This window comes from Gavialis gangeticus, unplaced genomic scaffold (genome assembly GCF_001723915.1).
Source record: "Gavialis gangeticus isolate Ggan-Ray unplaced genomic scaffold, GavGan_comp1, whole genome shotgun sequence".
NCBI classification, from domain to species: domain Eukaryota; kingdom Metazoa; phylum Chordata; order Crocodylia; family Gavialidae; genus Gavialis; species Gavialis gangeticus.
Genome location: NW_017729025.1, coordinates 154571278 through 154583051, shown reverse-complemented (window position 1 = coordinate 154583051; position 11774 = coordinate 154571278).

Below are 11774 nucleotides of genomic sequence, written 5' to 3'. Positions count from 1 at the left end.
ATCAGTAGTCAGCAATGTGTCAATATAGCAGAAACACATGAGGCAGATGGCAAAAGCCATTTCATAAGCCTCAGCAGCCTCTGGAGCTATGCTACCAAGTGAAATCCTGGACACTCAGCCAAATACACTTTTGGAATGAGCTGCGATCAGGGCACAAGCCAAATACTGCCAGATCAGTGCTCCCTGCCAGTTTCCTCAGCACAACCCCTACACCGTTCACTACAGCAGGAGGCAATTTAGAACATATGGGGCCAGGCTCTCAGCTGATATAAACTGGCACAACTTTCTTGATTTCAACAGAGCCTGGACTGGACATGCCAACTGAGCTTCTGGTCCATAAAACTTTGTGATGCAGTGTCTGTATAGGGGTGTCCAAGAATACAGAGAGCGTTTCTTTTCTTTTTTTTCTTTTTTTAATTTCTGTAATAGGCATTGTTGCTGTTTTCTGCCACAGGCAATTTATTCATGTTCTGGATCATGGCATTTGAATGGCTCTTTGTATTTCCACTGCTTCTCTTGTGGAGGAGCATGGCCTTGTTTGCACTGTGATTCATAGCATGAGCTGCAATGAGGAACACTCCCTTCCATGCCCTGAGGTCCCTCCTGGAAACCAGACAGGATGTACCCTGTAGTATACACTTCACTCCAGAGAGCAGCCTTTCCAGCTGGGGACAGGGGTATAAGCAGGTTTTTCATGGGCTTCCTGGGCAGCTTTAATCTCCCTGTCATAGGCTTCACCAAAACCAACATCCCGTTTTTGTGTTTACTGGTCTGAGAAACCTGAGCCCCACCTGGTTTATTTTCTAGAGATTGTACATATTTGTTTTAGCCAAGCCCTTTTGCTTTTGGAGTAGCCTTTGCTCCTGCTGTTGTCTTGGCCCTGGGTCCAGTTCTTTTCCAGTTACATAATTTCCTTTCACTCTGCTGTATTTTCCAGGGAGATGGTTCTCTAATGACCTCTCAAGCATTAAGGGCCAGAGGATCAATGGTGCTCAGCCTGGGAGATACAAGATGCTCCTTTGAAAATCCAAACCCCGTTGTGAGGTCCTGGAAACTGGTCTCACTGCCCTGCTTCTCTCTTGCCATTGGCATTTCTAGTCTAAAATGAGCTGAGACCAAAATGCTCATTTACCCCTGTTTGCAGCATTCCCTATACCTGGAAACTGGACTTGTTCTGTGGGTTTTATTTTCAAAGCATTGGTGCTTCTACTCAATGCCAGTGGGAGCTATCAATGTTCAGCCCCTCAGAAATCCATTCCTGAATGGACATGCCAAGCCCATGCTCATGCATCATCATCCAGAGACAGCTGCTATGATCCGTGAGCCAGTCAGAGCTGTGTTCAACTCTCTCACCCTCTTGTGGAAGTGACTCCTGGCGTGTTTCACTGTGATCTTATTTTATTTCTGGGATGCAGAAACAGAAGTGGCCAGGGTTGCTGTATCATTTCCTGTTGATGTGAAGACTGATGTGGATTTAAATGGCACTGTGTAGCGGAGGGTGAACCCCTGTCCAATGCATTGCAGACAGGATGCTCTATGAGTCTTAGAATTAGCTGTCCACTGGCCAGCTTCCAGTGGGAGGATCTTGGCCATATGCCTACTTTATGGAAATGAGTGACTCCTCCCTAGCTTGCTTGTGTGGCTATTGGATGAGGGCAAGTGAGACTCAGGAGCATCTGAACCCCAAGCCTCTGGGCTTCAGCCTGTAAGTAGGATGTCCGCCAATGGATTTGGGAGTATCTGAAGCCCCAGGCTGAAAAGTGTGGGGTGGAGGATACTTGCAGCACCACATATGGTGTTTGAAAGATTGAGTGTTGCTCAGTCAAGAGGATTCAGAATTCATTTGGCTAATTTGACCTGAAACATGAAAAATTCCCCTCTCACCCCCCGAAAAATTCCTGCTAAGGCAGCAGGGCCTGAAAGCTGAAAGTGCCATAAAAATAAGGCAGAGCCTAATCTGCATAATGAATACATAGGCATCATCTCATTTGCATTATTATTCTAGTCTCCTCCTCCTCCTCTCCAAAGATCTGCTGTACCACGTTCAACTCACTGTGACCCCCTTCACTCGTTTCAAGTTTTCCCTCTGGTCCCCTCAGTCTGTCTCACTCATCTCCTGGCCAGTGCACCATATCATGTGTTTCCTGATTACAGAGACCTGCCTGACAGCATGCTTCCCCCACCCATCCCTGGCTATTGTGAATTAGGAGGCTGGTTTGAGAATCCTCAGAATTCAGGAAGAATTAAATGTCTTTCAGATGTACTCAGATCAAGTTTCTGAGGAAAAGGGCTAGAAACTATCCTATGTATTTAATTTTTCAAACACAAGCTGAGATTCTCAAACTATGTCCTGATTGAAAATACCATTTACCATGAGATCTGTGAACACTGCTACTGCTCAGAATTTGAATCCTCCCCTGAAATGAACAGTGCGAATAGCACTTCTGCCTCTATAGTGGGCCAGCGCTCCAAATCCAGATCCCAGTGACATGGTTTAAACATGTCTCTGATGTCCTTTTCAACAGTACTGCACAGTATTGCATAGTACCTCATCTATCTATGGTGCATCTCCCACACCCCCCATGCCATTCATACTGAGAACTGTGTGAGGTATCTAAAAAACAGGTAGCTTGTCTGAATATTATTAAGCGTGCAACTCAAACATTAGGAAATGGCAGAGTTAAGGCTGTCTGCATAACCTCAGTTTACATGCCCCCTAAGGTTGCCTGCATAACCTCAGTTTACATACCCACCCCACACTGTACATATGTTTGATGACAGTATCGGACGAAGTGAACTTGGGTTCATGAAATCTTGTGCGCTCTCTCTCTCTCTCTCTCTCTCTGTCTCTCTCTCTCTCTGCACACATATATCTTACTTAGTTAGTCTATAAAAGTATGTATCTATCCTGCCTTCTGACTGACTTTAGACTAACATGGCTAGCAACCTCTCACAGTTTTTAATGACATAATCACAGAACCTCTGTCTCAGCTCAGAGAATGCATCTTTTTGGGGGAAGAATCAAGTTCTTTAGTGAAGCAAGTTGCTTCTTTAGTATTCCTGCTTCATTGCTGCAGGACCTGGATACTGGGGAGTGAATGAGGCAGGGGACTGAAGGAAACCTGGTTCCCAGGTTAAGGCAACTGAATGCTACCCTGAGAGTTGGGGTCTATGCCTGTCCTGCCAACAGCAGAGGTACTGCTGTGCAAATCTCTTGAACCAGCCTTTTCATAATCAGCCACTTCATTGCCTGTTCCTCATTTTCTGGATGCCCCGTTTGAGTCTCATTTTTTGCAAAAGTGCTGAGTGTGCACAGCTACAATGGAAGTCAATACACAGCCATGCTCTGAACATATGAAATGCTATGTAATGGAAAATCCAGTCCCAGGTGTCTCAGATTGGTCACCCAAAGTTAAGGGCCACTTTAGGAGGCCCTTAGTGCCTCTTAGGGCTGTAACATAAGGATAATACCAAAGCCTCCTATCCCAGGCCTCTTGTGAACACTTACTGATGTTTGTGAAGCACTTGAGTACTGTAGGGATGAACTCCACAGAAAAGCCTGTTAGGAAACTATAGTGATTCTGTAGAAGAGCAGGGTTTGAATGGTGCACAGTAAAGTAGGCCTGGGGCTGCTTATGAGGCTGAGTAGAATAGCTGCTTTCATTAAGGAATGGTACCTTTGCTGTGCATTGAATGAGGAACGGAGCATGTGGGGGGAAAATTGTCTATGATCATATAAAAAAAGACAGTATGACAATGTATTTACATGAGGAGGCTGAAATAGTGTTGCCCAGGCAACTTCAGTTTTGGCATGTCCTAACTTCTAACTACAATAAAACTGAGATAGCTCATGGGGTTCAGTTCCTGACCCCCTAGAAAGGTGAGGTTTTGCAAAGTAACCAGGGGTGTCCAGAACCACAGATGACAGCAACATGGGATTGCTGAGGAGGTGCTCCAGCTGTTTGCTACTTCATGGGGCACTATTCCTACAATCAACTGTGCAGGATCATGGCTGTGTGCCAGCTGAATGGAGAAATGGCACCCTATGAAATACACAGCAAAGAGGTGAGCAGCTCATCCTGAACTGAGCAGGTTGTGAACCACATGGATAGGAACGATCCAGGTTCTACTGTGCTTGTCTTTGTAACCTTAATGTTGTCTTCTTGCAGGGGAGTATTGGGAAGTTATGTGTGTACATAAAGGGAGTGATCAGACATAGGACTATTAGGGCCCTGCAAGACCTCTTCCTCTTAAGAGCTTCTTTGTTGTCCCCCAATGGAACTTAGTCACTTCTTGGCCAGTTTCCACCCATGCCCTTTATGTCTTCCCTGCTACTCACCTCTTGCACCTTGCGTTCTCCCTCTGCCTCTTGTTCAGCAACTCCTGCAAGATGAATGAGAGCCGGGTCGATGGGTGCCTCTGAGCAGCGTGTCTCAGCCCCTGGATCTCCAGGTCTCTCTGCTGCAGCAGCAAGCGCAGGACACGGCTGTTGTCATCCTCCTGCAGGACTGTCTTCTGCACTGCAGAAACTCTGCAGGGGAATGGGGTGAGCCCCGTCAAATCATAAAAAATCCAAGCTGGGTTGACTGTGAGACAACCCATGCTGCATATTGGGGGTGAGATGCTCATTCAAGTGGCTAAGTAAGGAGCTAGGAACCTATTTTTAACGACCAGTTTTGAAAAGCTTTGTCAAGGTGCTTTTCAAGTAGGCATTAATTGTGCAAAGCATGGGAAGGGTGAAGCATTCCAACAGTTTGGAGAGGTGAAGTGACTTGCCCGTGGTCACACAACAAATCTGTAGCAGAGCCCAGTGCTCTCCCCCTCAGCCTGACTGGAATCAGCACCTGAATCAAATCTCTCAGTCTTGTCCTCATTTGAAACAGAGGGTAAGACTTTGTTTCATTATAGTCCATAGGGAAGTTCAGAGCCATTTACTTCCACCATGCATGGAGGAATGCTCCCTCCCACCCCATGTCAGGAGAAAGCTTGCAGGCAGATCAAGGGAAGACTGGCTTTATGTGGGAACTAATCCTAAAGACCAGACTTTTTAAGTGATGTGGTATCTACCTCTCATTAAAAGCATGGGTTAGGGGTTTTATTACTTTTAAAAATCCAGCGCTTAGTGATGATTTCTTATTTGTTCAGTACCTTATCATATTCTCCATTTATAGGAGCAGGACGTTGGCTACCACGGTACCTCTGCTTTACCTGTAGCAGGTTAGGGTGTTATGTCTTGTGTTGTGTCAGGGTTGATGGTAATTTCACTAAGAGGTTAGATTATAGATGTGTATAGGATCTTTTGGATAAGGATTCTCCTGCCTCAGGCAGGAGGTTAAACTAGATGACCTCTGAAGGTACCTTTCAGCTCTACTTCTTTGTAATTCTAGAAGAAATCCTCTTGTTTTAGGCCTCTCTTTTTTTTGTTCCCCATTTGTCCTTGCCCCATTCTCCTCTTCTGGTTAGTCTCCGTCTTCCTGGTCTACATAGGTTTCCTCTGCTCTTCACTTCATCTCCTTCTCTGCAACAACTCCCAGTTCTCATCACTCCTGTGGACTTCCTTTCCTTCCCCACTTCATTCCACCTGCTCTCATGATCAGCTGGTTAATGTGGACATGGAAGCATTAACATTTGGGTCCCCAGCATCAGCAAATATTCCAATGGGGGGAGTTCACACCCCTGAGTCTCTGTTTCAGGCAGAGGCGTTACAGGCAGTTTTTGCACCCTGGGTAGCGGTGGTCGTTGGGACAAAGGAAGTGGCTGCACTGGCAGAGGCTGCCAACTTTGTGTCCCCTCTAAGACTGTGCATGCCCTGCTCTCCCACCATTTATTATGCAACTGGTTTCAAGCTGTGCAGACTCAGGCAAACATTCTAGCATCACTTCCTACCAGGATATATTTGCAAAGTTATCACGGCAGCTATGAAGATTAGAAATCTATTTATTTTTTGCTTTCCAGCAGAAAACTTGGATTTATGCAGAATCTGAAGATGATATGTGATCTATTTAAATGCAGATTTACAATCTAATTGCTGCAATTTAGCAGGAGACAAACCTTTAGGGTAGCTTTAGGTGGGTCCATAGCAGCTGGAAAATGAAAGGTCTCAGGAGCTCTGGGGTTATTAATGATGCTGCAGGTCAAGAGGCAGTACCAGAAAATGAACCCAGCTAAGCTGCAGTGGAAATACTCATCTTTGCAAAGATGATGACTGAGTCCCCGCTTGTCCTGGACACCCTGACTCTTGGCTCTTCCTGGTTTATATTGATGCTGCATGATTCTTAGAAATTCTCATACTCTTATTTCTCTTAAGACCTGATTTTAGGCACTTTGGGTACGTCTCCATGAGGGTGCACATGCATTCCCTGGGGACATACAGCAGTGGCAGATAGTTGTGCTGCTGCTACTTGCCCCTGGGGAACACTCTGACACACAGCAAATTGCTTCAGGTGGGGTAGGAGAGGCTGGGGCCAGCACCTGGGCTGGCCCCAGAAGCCTTACCCAAGGCCTGGAAGGCTTCCTGGGGCTGCAGTGGTGGCAGCCTGGGTGCGTGGAGCCTGGCCAGCAGCTGGAGCATGGCTCATGCTACCCAGGCTCAAGTTTTGGTTCACCATGTGCACTGCCCCATTTTTTTTTCAAGCTTTTTTTTAGATACTGGGAAATCCTGGTATCTAATTTTGGCTTGGCATTGCAAATATGTAGCATGGGGAAGCTTTTCACATGTGCTGTGTGCATTTTACAGTGCCTCAAAAGCCTCTGAGGCACCACAAAGCACATGTTCCTGTGCATCAACCCAAAGATTCTCATTGATTCAATGGGCTTTGGGTCAGGCCTGTTGGAGCATGGCATGTACACATGAAATGACAGCTCGCAGAAGCCCAAACAAAAACCATAGGGCAAAGCTGATTCATCTTTGCAGGAAGGAAGAAGAGGATGAAGGAAGCTATTTGTGATCTGGAACATTCTGCTGGGGCAAAGCTGGGAAAGGATCCATCTTTCGAGTATGTAATAGGGAACCCATACCCTTCTCACTAGGGAGGGGGAGCATAGGTGGGACAGATGACAGGAAGCTTCATGGCAAAAGGCAGCAGGTGCAAGCCACCCATGTAAACTGAACCACCAGCCAACAAGGGCAAGCAGCTGATGAGGGAACCAGCAGCACCTGGGCCCTGGGAGTAGAGAACTAGGTCATATGACCAGAAGGGAGCTGGGCTTGTGACACATAAGCCCAGCTTCTAAATATGGAGAAGGCAGTCTGACCCTGGCCACCACAAAGCAAGGAGCTCTGAGTAGAACTGAATATAAGTAGGAATGAGGCCAGTTAGGGCAAGGTACCTGGTGGGCTGGGGAAACAAGCTTGCCTAGGTAGGAGGGCTTGAGAAAATGGACACCCAAAGAGGGGTTTATATTTGAGTTGGAACCATTTGGGTTGGTGTTTTGTGTTCAAGTTTGATTGGAGGTTTGGGTAGCGGCAGTGAGGGAGGTTTGGAGGTCATGTGATAGTTTGCCAGATCCTGCAGAGCATGCAAGACCTGCTGTGGGCAGGGATGTGAAAGGCTGAGGCCTGGGAACCAAGGGCTGAGGCAGCAGACTTGGGCTGAGGGCTGGGCCAGAAGAAAGGGACTTTGGGGTCATCATTGACCACAAGATGAACATAAGCCTTCAATGTGATGCTGCAGCTAGTAAAGCGAGCAAAACGCTGGCTTGCATCCATAGATGCTTCTCAAGCAAATCCCGGGACATCATTCTCCCGTTGTACTCAGCCTTGGTGAGGCCGCAGCTGGAGTACTGCGTCCAGTTTTGGGCTCCACAGTTCAAAAAGGATGTGGAGAAGCTTGAGGGAGTCCTGAGAAGAGCCACACGCATGATCACAAGTCAGGAAAACAGACCTTACAACGACAGGCTGAGAGCTATGGGACTCTTCAGCTTGGAAAACCACAGTCTCAGGGGTGATCTGATGGCCACCTATAAGTTTATAAGGGGTGTTCACCAGGATCTGGGGGATCATTTGTTCACCAGAGCGCCCCAAGGGACAACAAGGTCGAACAGTTATAAACTCCTGCAAAACCATTTCAGGCTGGACATAAAGAAAAATTCTTTACTGTCTGAGCCCCCAAGGTCTGGAATAGTCTGCCATTGGAGGTGGTTCAAGCATCTACTTTGAACACCTTCAAGAGCAAACTGGATGCTTATCTTGCTGGGATCCTATGACCCCAGCTGACTTCCTGCCCCTGGGGCTGGACTCAATGATCTTCCAAGGTCCCTTCCAGCCCTAATGTCTATGAAATCTATGAAAGAGATGTCAAGGCAGAGACAGCTGAAATCCCAATAAGTGCTTTGCAGCCTGAGTGGGGGCTGCCTTTAAAGGAGAAGAACCCCTTGAGGGAACACCGAGACCCCTGGGACTGAGTATGGGGAGAGAAGCATAAGGGTGGAGCTAAAAGTGGGGAGCACCACGGAAACTACTCCCCACCTCCATGCACTGCCTCCCCAGAATAATGGCAGTAAACATCAAGGCTAAGTACAGACAGTCAAAAGACAGAGGCTGAATCAATTCAGCCTTTGCAAGTTAGTCTAAGCTGCAGAGATTAAATTGAGAAACAACTGAATAGGCATTCACTTTTGATCCAGGAAATGCAGCCACATGCCTGCAATGGCTCAGGCCTGATGCCAGGGGCGATAGAGCACAGCTTTCTGGCACATAGCCAGCATAAGCCATGTGTTCGCTTCCTCTTTCTGCTGCCCCCAAGGTCTCTGAGATTTGCAATCCACAATCGCAGCAGTAGGACTCTGCAGGGTTGCTCATCACTTCCTCTTCCTGCTTCCAGGTGCCTCTAGGATTTGTAGTCCACAGTCACAGCCAGCAGTAAGTTTTTGGCAGGGTAGGGCAGGGCAACTCTGTACTCAGGGGAAGGGAAATTTAGCCCCCTCCCTGGCCCCAGACCCCAGCTGCCTCCCCCCACCCCCACCTCTTCTCTTTTGGAGCAGACAATACATCCCAGCCCAGGGCTGGAAAGCATGCTGGGATACTCGAGGACTATGATTTAACTTGAACCAGGAGTCTGGGACACAAGTTTCAGTTAAGTCTAATACTGTATTCAACCAGGTTTGTCTTAAATCAGTTTCAGCCACTTTGAAACTGGTTTATGCGCACTGAACTTTTGTTCTGTTACAGGTTTAATCCAGTTTGTGATCACTTAAACTGGTTTATGTGTACAGGCAACCCCCACTTAGCGCTCTCAATTGGTTTCTGAAAAACAAAGCATTAAGTAAAACCGAAAGTATTTGATGACCCAAGATGGCAACCGCAATTATTTTTAATGACCCAGGATGGTGACCATGAGTGTTATAACAAAACTTGCTGAGCGCTAAGTGAAGTCAGGTATCAATTTCAAACGAGTGTTATAGTGAAATAGCGCTAAGTAAAACAGCATTAAGCGGGGATTGCTTGTAAATTCTGTCCCTAGCTCAAAGGTGTGGCAGGTGAGAGGGTGGAAATGAGGGGTGAGGTTGGGGAGTGTGGCAGTCAGGTCTGATTCTAAGGGACATCAGGTGCTTGTGTGGATCCATGAGTTTGCTACAGAGCACTTGTTTATGTTTAAATTAAACATAGTTTAACAAAAAAAGGGGGGGTGCTGAACACCTTCCTCACTTTCCTCAAGCAACACAAAAAATGAGAAACGCTGCGATTTCTTCTTGTCAGGTTTGCTTTCTGAATAGTCATAAAAGCCTTCTACCTCCTTGATCGAGAGGGATGGGCTTTGCTTGCATCATTGGCGATGTGTAGGGGGTGCACCCCCTGAGATTGGCAGTGCACCCCCTGACAGAAGTGCCACTGACACTGCCGGCAGCACCTATGAGCGCTCATCGCTTGCCACCCCCTCACTGCCAATACCCCTGCCTGCGGGAGCTCCCTGCTCGCCGCCATCATGCCTCCACCACCAACATCACCACTGCTGCCTGCAGGTGGTCGCTGTGCCCCCCAGCCTCCAGGGGCATGCATCATTTATGGCTTGCATCATAAGGGGTCTTGGGTTCCCATCTCACACAAGACCCAATGCGTTTCCTTTTAGTTCTGGCTGATCCAGATGGCCTTTTGAGGTCCCTCCCAGGCTTTTCTCCTCCCTGTTTTCTTCCTTTTTCACTTATTCCATCATTCTTCTTACCTCTCTTTGTTTGCTAAGATAGGCTGCTCTGCTCTGGGGAGGCCTCAATCCTGCAAGATACTGAGGAGTCTAGCTACCTGCCAGTGAAGCCTCCAAGCCATATGCTTAGCTTTAAGAACACAATTAGTCCTAGTGACTTCCAGGACACAGTTCAGCTGTATAAAATCAAGTGCTCTGCTGCTTCAGAGCTAACACTCTTAGTCTGTTGCAGTTTCTCTCATGGCTTTTTTTTTTTTAAACCAAGCATTTGTTATCAAGTGGCTGATTTGGTTGTTTTTTGTTTTTTGGGGGTTTTTTGCAGCTAGGGAGCATGGAGGCATACATGTGACTGCTCTTATTTCAAACAGCTCCCTCTCATTCTTGGGCACAGAGCCCACCTGTGCGCCATGCTGGGCAGGAGCATTTCCATTTGCAAGTCATCCCAGGGAAAGAATAGCATAGTCAGGTATGAACTCAGTGTGAATAATGCTGGCAGAATCAAACACTTTGCAGCCTGTTCCAGTACCACAAGGGGTGTGGGGGAAAATGGAATGTGCTCAATTCATAGCACTTCTCTTCCCCAGCAATTAGAGAGGAAAACACCTTCCTTCCATGGTACCAGATTTCTCTTTCTTCTCCATTAGCTGGCAGCATCTTTGTATCTGTAGTATCACCTCCTTGCAGATCAGCATCCTGTGTGCAAGCCACTGATGAGTGTCCATTACGATCCCCTCTGTGCCAAAACAAGGAACAGGTGGTGTTCTAGCTCCTACCTCTGGAGCCATGGCTTTTTAATTGAAGTTGTAGTAGGTCATGCTTGTATTTTTGGGGGTCTATGGTTCAATATCTGGTGTATCAGCCAAGAGAAGAGGCAGTCATTTCTTAGACACTCGGCACCTCTATATCTTCTCCCAACATGCAGGTAGAAGCTGTAACTCAACATGTCGTGTCTCCATGCATCCACAGAGAATTAGTCCTTGCTGCTGCCCCCAGCTATTGGAATCCCACTTCTGACTCAAGTGGAAGATAGCTATGTTTGTAGGTGCTAGGCTTGCACACTGCTGGAAAGCAGTGATAGGGGCTGGACAAGTTTTACTGCCAGACCTCCAGGATCTCTTCCCCATGGATATGTATCTGCCCCACAATCCCCTTTGCCAAGGCAGTGCCTGTGCATCTGTGGACAGATCCTATTCTGTCAGGCATGTAAGTGAATGTAGGCACTGAACTGTGGTCCTATTCCACATTGCTCAAATTGCTGAAAACCTGTTAACGCTGAAGCTGGGCAGGTCATTATCTTCCTCATCCTCCTTCCTGGTTTTGGTGACTTAGTCTTAAGGCTAAGATGTGGGCCCATTACAAACATGGGCATGATAATGGCTTTTCAGGGTAGAATAGGAGTGCATGTAGATACCTCTAAGGTGAATGAGGATTTGGCCCCTAGGGCCTGTGTAAACATGCATGCAGGTGCCCATACCCTGAATGTCATTGGTTGGAGGTACTCATGCTCTTCATTGTCTCCACAGGTTCCTTTTTCCTATGCCTGGTACCGATTCCTTACCCATAAACTGGAATTGCCTCCCTGCCTAGTGCCTCCCTAATGGTTCCTCCCTACATACTGAGACCTGCTGCAAACTT